The following is an 8,861-nucleotide window of genomic DNA, read 5'->3' as shown; positions in this document are numbered from 1 at the left end:
AGAATAATGACTAGTGCAAGACACAACCCTACAGCAGTGGTATTAGACTGGAAACAGAGTAGGGTCTTTAATGGAGTAATGGAGAGATAGGGTTATTTGAAAGGTCATTTTCATTATGGAAAACTCCTTGTATGCTACCCTCTCACTGCCAATCCTCTTTCTGTGACTTTAAATTAAACCTTTACGATTTGTACTGACATCGTTTTATGTAAAATAGAATGAAGTGATGTTGGTAATTTGACATGTGTAATTCATTGTGACATATCAAAATGTGGTCTGTGTGTCAAAAATAAGGACCTTGTGTAAGTGAATGACAGATTCATGTCTGGAGAGATCATCATTTTAAGTCAGATAAACCAGATCTGCTGATGATTGAATTCTGTTATATTTAGCTTGCTTAAGGAACTCTAAAAATAATCAAGACCTAAAAGGGCAAGGAATACTATAAATATGCAAAAGAGACATTTTCAATTCAAAATGAGCCTTTTAATTTTTGTTTTGTTATGTTTTTACTGTACTTTGAATGTTAAGAACAATAAATCCTGAAAATGAAATATGAGGGGAAATTTTTATTCTTTTTTAAAATTTTATTTATTTTTTGTAGTTTTCCACTTTCATTTCCACAAGATTTTGAGTTCCAGACTTTTGCCCCATCTTTCCCCTCTGCTGGCCTCAAGAGAGCATGCTTTCTGATCACCCCTTCCTTCAACCTGCCCTCTTTTCTATCACACCCCTCCCTTCCCTTATGTCCATCTCCTCTACTTTTTTGTAAGGCAAGATAGATTTCTATACACTTTTACCAGTATATCTTATTTCCAAGTTGCATGTAAACAATTTTTAACATTAATTTTTGAAGCTTTGAGTTACAACTTCTCTCCCTTCCTTCTTTCCACCCATCCTCACTGAGAAGGCAAGCAGTATGATATATGTTACACATGTGTAGTTAAGGAAAACACATCTATAAAAGTCATGTTGTGAAAGACTAAATATATTTCCTTCCATCCTATCCTCTCCTGTATTCATTCTATTCTCTCTTTTGAACCTATCCCTCCTCAAAAGTGTATACTTCTAATTACCCCCTCCTCCCATTTGCCCTCTTTTCTATCATTACCCCATACCACACTTCTTCCCTTCTCCCTTACTTTCCTGTAATGTAAGATAAATTTTCATAGCAAATTGTATATTATTCCATCATAAAGCCAAATGTGATGAGAGTAAGGTTCATTCTTTCCCTCTCACCTCTCCGCTCTTACCCTCCATTCAAAAAGCTTTTTCTTGCCTCTTATATGAGAGATAATCTGTCCCATTCTATTTCTCCCTTTCTCCTCCTAATATATTCCTTCCCCACTCCGTAATTTTACTTTTTTAGATATCATCCCTTCCTATTCAATTCACCCTGTGCCTTCTGTCTATATGCATGTAACCCCTCCAGCTACCCTAATCCTGAGAAAAATCTCAAGAGTTACAAATATTATCTTTCCATGAAGGAACGTAAATAGTTCAACTTTGGTAAATCTCTTATGGTTTCTCTTTCCTATTTACCCTTTCATGCTTTTCTTGATTCTGGTGTTTGAAAGGGAAATTTTCTATTCAGTTCTGGTCTTTTCATCAAGAATGCTTTAAAGTCTTCTATTTTATTGAATTACCATTTTTCCCCTGAAGTATTATACTCAGTTTTTCTGGTAGGTGATTCTTGGTTTTAATCCTAGCTCCTTTGATCTCTGGAATATCATATTCCAAGTCATCCAATAAGTTGATGTAGAAGCTTCTAGATCTTGTGTTATCCTGATTGTATTTCCACAATATTCAAATTGTTGTTGTTTTTTTTTTTTTTTTTTTTTTCTGGCTGCTTGCCTTATTTTACCCTTGACCTGGAAGCTCTGAAATTTGTCTAAAATATTCTCAGAACTTTTCCTTTTAGGACCTCTTTCAGGAGGGGATTGCTGAATTCTTTCAATGTGTATTTTACTCTCTGGTTCTAGAATATCAGGGCAGTTTACCTTGATAATTTCTTGAAAGATTAAGTCTAGGCTCTTTTTTGGATCATGGCTTTCAGGTAGTCCCATAATTTTAAAATTGTCTCTCCTGGATCTATTTTCCAGGTCAGCTATTTTTCCAATGAGATTATTTCACATTGTCTGTTATTTTTTTCATTCCTTTGGTTTTGTTTTATAATTTTTTGGTTTTTCATAAAGTCATTAGCTTCCCTCTGCTCCATTTTAATCTTTAAGGAATTATTTTCTTCATGAACTTTTGGACATCTTTTTCCATCTCACCAGTTCTGCTTTTTAGAGTATTCCTCTACTCATTGTCTTTTTGGATCTCTTTTGTCATTTGAGTTAGTCTGGGTTTTGTTTTGTTTTTGTTGTTGTTGTTGTTGTTGTTTGTTTTTTTGTTTTTCTCCCGGAGACCTTGGTCAGGCCAAAACAATAATTATATTATTTCAGCATTTAGCAACAGCTCAGCCATCAAAAATAAAACTTTAACACCGAAGGATGGAAGGAAGACTTCTCTACAGCATGATTAGGTAGGCTGGATCCAGAGCCTCCCAGGGCGCCACAGGCAAGAAGGATGGTGGTTATTCATTCATCCAATAAATTAGGAAGCACAGAATTCAGGCGGCCAACTGCTCATTTCTGGGCTGGCATAAGGTCATCAATGGACTGGCCCTGTTCCAAACTCTTCTCCATCTCAATGAGCAGCTTCACACCATCCACCATCATCTGCACCAACTCCACCTCTGAGAAGCCCAGTCTGTCAACATTGGAGATATCAAAGATACCACCCACAGCTGCTGTGTTCACACCCCCTGATGTAGCCCAGGTGAGGATTCCACATGAACTCATAGTTCTTGGTCTTAAAAAGGGTTTCAATATGGGTAAGCCCTGTGCAGAAACATGTGAACACCTCCTTCATGTTACCTCCCTTCTGCATGGAGATGACCCTTAGGTGATCTTCCTCATTAATCCACACCAGAAAAGTCTTCTTGTCATTGTGCCAAATGCCCCTGCCATCGGGTCAGTCTCAGGCTATGCCAGAAGCCCAGAGGAGTGGGGAGACAGGCTTGTCGAAGAGGAAGTGGTCATCAATCAGCTGCTGCTGTTCCTGTTCAGTCATGTTCTTCAAAGCATAGTACTTCCCATTCAGGTCACCTTCCAGGCTGGCCAGAGCTTCCACAGACAGCTTCTCTATGGCATGGTGCTGGCCCCAGCTACAGTGTGGAGGCAGGCAGAATCCTTGGATGCTCCAGGCAGTTCGAACACGGGAACTCAGAACATAGTTTGGATCCAGGTCATCACCACCCTGCAGATTGTCAGGGTTAAGATCAGTCTTATGCTCATCTGTAGGCTTGTAGCCTCCATGTCTGCCCTCAATAATGGGATCAAATTGTTTCTTGAACACTTCGTAGCTCTCTTCATCTCCAGCCATACAGCCCACAGTCATGATGAGTGGGTGCCAGGGTTGTCCACACTGGTTTGGATGACATCATCCAGAGTGAAGCTGCTTGATGTAGCCTTTTCCTAGAGTTTTTCATACAGCTCAGGCATCAGCACCTTAGCCATGCGGTTGTTGTGCAAGGAAAGTTAGGGATATTCCTCCTTGGTGGGGTAGTGGGACTTCAGCATGTTGTGGCTATTGGAGAATGGCATGATGGCAGGAGGTGAGGGCACTCCGGGGGTCACAGAGGATGAGCAGGTTGCTGTGGCTGGGCAAGGATCCCAGGTCACCTAAGCTCTAGCTCAGTCACCAAGTCCTAGTCTGTTTTTTAAAGTGTTGTTTTCTTCAGCATTTTTTGGGTCTTCTGTAGCAAGCAGTTGACTCATTTTTCATAATTTTCTTGCATCATTCTCATTTTTCTTCCCTATTTTTACTCTGCTTCTCTTACTTGATTTTCAAAAACCTTTTTGAGCTCTTCCATGGCCTAAGACTAATTAGATGGAGGAGCTTTGACTTTGTTTTCTTCTGTTTCATGCTTTGGTCTTCCTTGTCACCAAAATAAGATTCTATAGTCTGATTCTTTTTCTGATTTTTGCTCATTTCCCCAGGCGTTTACTTTAGTTTGGAGCTCCTTGTCAAGGTAGTTCTCTGCTTACAGTGGGGTTAGATGATACACAGTCAGCTGCTTGATTTCCCCACAACCTGTGATCCTAGAGCACCAGAAACAGTGGTTGTAGCTGTCCCTGATTCTGCTGTGGCTGCAGCAGGTGCTTCTGGCTTCTCCCTGCTCTATTGCCTTGGGGCTGGGGCCTGACCACCCTACTCTCTCACACAGGTCCCATGGGTATTTTCCACTGACTTTCCAATTTGTCCTCAGAATTTTGGGGTCAGGAAGTCTGGAATCCACCACTGGTTCCTGAGATTCAGTCCCTGCAAGGCCTGCTCAAGTTCCATCTGTGCCAGTATGACCCATGCTGGCCTGTGCGCTGTTCCCAGTGAAGCATTATAGACACTTTCCAGCAACCTTCCAGGCTCTCTTGGGCAGGAGGTTTACTTCCTTCTGTCATTCTGTGGGTTCTGTAGCTCCAGAATTTGTTCAGAGTCATTTTTTATGGGTATTTGACTGAGCTTGGGGGGAGAGCTCTAGAAAGTCCATGCTGTTACTCTGCCATCTTGATTCTGCCCCTGGATATTTTAATTCTTAGTTAGAAAATATCTACAAAGATTTGTTTTTGCTTAATGCCTTTAAACTCTGAGGGGGAAAATGGTGCTGAATCATAAGGAAACTTTTTGTTATTGTCAATGTTTAAGAGAAAAATCAAAACTGGAAAGATGATATTTCATCCTTCAAAAAGAAAAAAAAATAGGTCCTTAAAATCTATGCTGATTCCTTATGAAATGTCATTAATTAAATAGCCAATAAATGGAAAATACATGGGAAGATACTTATTTTAAGACAAAATGGTGAAGACGTGTGGAGGGCTTTAGTGATTTTAGAAGATATTTATAAAATATAAAAAACAAAAGAAATATTCAAAAACTGTATATACATTTGATTTCCATCCCCATAATAACTAGTCACAAAGAAAATGTCTAAAGTTCCTGAGGGAGGATTTTAAGATGGGTATTATTAAAAGTTTTCTCTCAGGAAATATTCTTTAACAGGCTACTAAGGTAAAATGGAAGAACATCAAGCTTAGGTGAACAGCTGTCTGGTTGTTTGTGTGGTCATGCTGGGAGGCAAAGGACTCGATTAAATGATTTCGGAAGGCTGTTGCTATTCTGTAACTTGCAAATGGAATGATCTTTTTGCCTTGCTAGATGGCAAAACGTTGTAGCTAATCACATCTGGAAAAAGCAGAATTATTATCTGTCCATCAGAAAGAGGAAAATCAGCCTGTTTCCTAATCTATGTTTTCAGCTCAGTTGCAGAAACTGCAAACACTTTGTCATCACCTGTTTCTGTCACTGAAGATAATAGCAATGCTTGGTTAATGGTTCAAAGAAAATAAAATGAGCCCATCTGAGTTCTCTGTTTTATTTATTCTATTATGATATTTTATAGCATGCAATTGCATTTACTACACTATTTATCATTAAGTAATATACCATAAATGATGTGACAAGTTGCAAGAAATATAAATATATAGGTTTTTGTCCATTTTTACTTCAGTTTTGAGGTCAAAGAGAATGTTTTTGCGTTCCAAAGTAAATAATTTTAGGGTACAGTGATAATAAAACATGTCATTTGTAGTTTCCTGAGTGTTAAGTTTATGATACATATACTTGTATATATGTGTAAAGACAAGTATGTCAATGATTTCACATTTGTATTTGTACATTTTTTTTCTGTTAAATTGATTCATATGACTATATATAATATTTAAGGTAGAAATTACTGAGAAGGTTGAGGATAACAGATTCCTTAGAAAATAATAGTATGGAGTAGAAAGAGCCTTAGATATAGAATATTTTTTAAATGAATAACAGCCTTTAAATTGCATAGCCTTGTGACCTTGGGTAAGTGACCTCATCTACCGGAGTTTCATTTTCCATATCTATAAAATGGACTTGAAAATAATAGCATGTGGCCTGAAAAAAAAGCTTCGAAGTATTATTGGGAGGGAAGTCCTTTATCAACAGGAAGTGTTACATGAACATCTACTATTGTTAACTTAACACAAGCTATAAAGGTAATCTTAATCATATTAAACCAGCAAATAAGAGATAGAAGTGTCCAATAATGAAGAAACACTAATGATTAGTAGCTGCTATCACTGTGAGTAACAAAGGAAACATTGATTTCTCTTTTGTTTTCTCCTTTGCCTCTCCCCAGTGTTTGCCAACTGCATTTGGGATTTTCTTGACAAAGATACTGAAGGGATTTGCTATTTCCCTCTCTAGCTCATTTTGTAGATGAGGAAACTGAGGCAAACAGGACTAAATGACTTGCCCAGAGTCACACAGCTACTACATATCTGAGGCAAGATTTGAACTCATAAAGAGTATGCTTCCTGTGGTAGCCCCTGCGTGCTATTCACTGCATCATCTAGCAGCTTGTTACATCCTAAAAATGGCATAAGACAGTGACAGGTACGCGATGGGTTTTTATTGAACTGTATAGTTCTATATTTCTCATTACTCTTATTTGTTTATTGTTTCATTAAAATTCATCAGATGGTCATTTAATAAATTTAAGACATTCTAATGGGTTATTCTAGGTGCTAAGCACATGAAACTGATAAAAGATGTAGACTCTGCTGTCTTAGCTCACATTCTAATTTAAGATGGTGAGATGGAAATTACAGATATTTATACAAATAAACAAAATGTTCCCAAAGGTCTCAGTGCAGTGTTCTAACTCTAAGTCCAGTGATACCTTTTTTTTTCTTTTTAAAGAACAATATGGTCCATTGTTAGAGTAAGTTTCTTGAGGACAAAAATTATATCTTTTCTTTCACACTTAATTTCTCCTAAATGTTCTACATATTGGACATCGATTAATAATAAGTTGGCTGACTTAATGATTAAGACACTTGCAGTCACTGGAAATTATTTGGGGAAGGTAGTCAAATTTCACAAATACATTCAACGTGAACAGTTTCTAAAGAAAATGACAGTTGGAAAAAAATAAGCAAGATAAAGTAAATCTTCCATGTTTTCCTGCTTTTTCCTATTTTTCAGCATTTTCCTATATTTCCTATTTTCCTTTCCTTCTCAAAGAATTTCCCCTCCAAAACATAGGCTTTCATTGCCTCCCTTTATCCTGTCCGTTAGGTCTACACACTAAGTAGCACTTGAAATTCTAGATTGGTCTATACCCCTTACCTTCCATTCAAGAAAACAGTATGCTCATTCTTTTCTTTCAAATTTGTATTAAGTGACTCATTTAGCATATTAATGACATAAAATAATAGGAATTTCACTGTTTTAAAAGATAACTTCTGAGGTACCATGTTACTCTAAAGTGCAAAAGGTTTTTCATCAATTCAGAGTATAGGCTAAACCACAAGATTTTAGACAGCCGTGTTAGGATTATGATTTTCTTTTCTCTTGTCCTCCAATTATGAACTCAGTTCACCAAACTGGTGGAAGGAGGCAAAAAAAAAAAAAAAAAAAAAAAAAAACCACATGTGGCAAAAAAGTAACTCTCGGGGAACTGAAAATCCTTTTCTCCCACTCATAAGGAGCTTAAGGAACAATATAATTTCTTTACTGGGCTCCTTTCAGAGTTGTGACTCAGCTGTGCCATTGGCTCCCAATGAAGACTTTGCAAACAGATTTAGCTGTCCTGGGACAAAGTGGAGGATATAATTTTAAGATGATGATGGAAACGTGGGTAATCTAATACCATACAAAACATTTGAATTTCCAAATATTCTCCTTTAGCCAAAGCATCAGGGACGATACCTGGAAAAATCCTTCCTTTCATTCCAAGAAGCTCATTCTCAGGGTTCTACCAAAAAGTTATACTTGCTCCTATTTCTGGAAATCAATCCATTCTCGGTTTGGTGGCATGGGCAACTTTTTTATCAGTTGATTTAAACACAATTATAATGCAATGTCAATCAAGTGTAAAGGCCTTTTAGCAGTTACTACTGATTGATTGACTAAATAAAACATTCTCAGTTAAGATATCAAGGCTAAAATGGAATGGAATGGCTTCAAAGTGACTCGTATAGAGCAAAGAATCAGAAGAGAAATCATTTTTCAGTTCTCCAACCTCCCCAAACCAAACTCAAGGCTACTTTCACCTATGTACTAATTATAATTGCAGTGGGTCAATAACAAATTCTAAAGAAGTGTCACCAAGATTCAAGCATTCTTCTGCCTATGTTGTGGCTGAATCTCTTTTTCCTTAGCCCAACTTCAAGAAAAGTGGATTGGCAGTTTCACTGACATGAATAAATATATTTGCCCAGATGCCTTTGAAAAGTATATATGTGTGATAGGTTGCTATGTAATGTTGTTTAATTTCCTTCTGTTTTTTTTTTTTTCTGTCATTTCTGGATTGAAGATAAAAAGGCAAAGGAAAAGGTAGTGTTTATCTTGGCCATAAATTTATCATTTCAATTTGGGAAATTCATTTCATCTCTTGAGTCACATTTACACCCTTATAGAATGAGAGGATTGGACTAGATAAGATGTAAAGCTTATGTCAGGCATAAAATCTATGATTCTTTAAGATGGGGCAGTGGAGAAAGTACCAGGCCTGAAGTTAGGAAGACTCATCTTCCCGATTTCAAATCTGATATCAAGCATATGCCATCTCTGGGAGTCTGGGCAAGTCACTTAACATTGTGTGCCATAGTCCCTTATGTGTAAAATGAACTGGAGAAGGAAATGGCAAACCACTTCAGTATCTTTGCCAAGAAAGTCCCAACATGAGGGGTGGAGCAAAGAAGGTGGAGTAGAAAGAGAAA

The 8,861-nt window shown here is 37.4% G+C and overlaps 1 pseudogene; it reads right to left on the bottom strand.

Annotated features, from left to right (window-relative positions):
• Positions 1–2,585: 2,585 nt before the first annotated feature.
• LOC140510450 (creatine kinase B-type pseudogene) lies at positions 2,586–3,650 on the bottom strand (annotated as a pseudogene).
• Positions 3,651–8,861: the final 5,211 nt, after the last annotated feature.

This window comes from Notamacropus eugenii, chromosome 6 (assembly GCF_028372415.1).
Source record: "Notamacropus eugenii isolate mMacEug1 chromosome 6, mMacEug1.pri_v2, whole genome shotgun sequence".
Lineage (NCBI taxonomy): Eukaryota > Metazoa > Chordata > Mammalia > Diprotodontia > Macropodidae > Notamacropus > Notamacropus eugenii.
The sequence above is the reverse complement of the archived record's forward strand: the minus strand, read 5'-3'. Positions and strand labels throughout refer to the sequence as shown.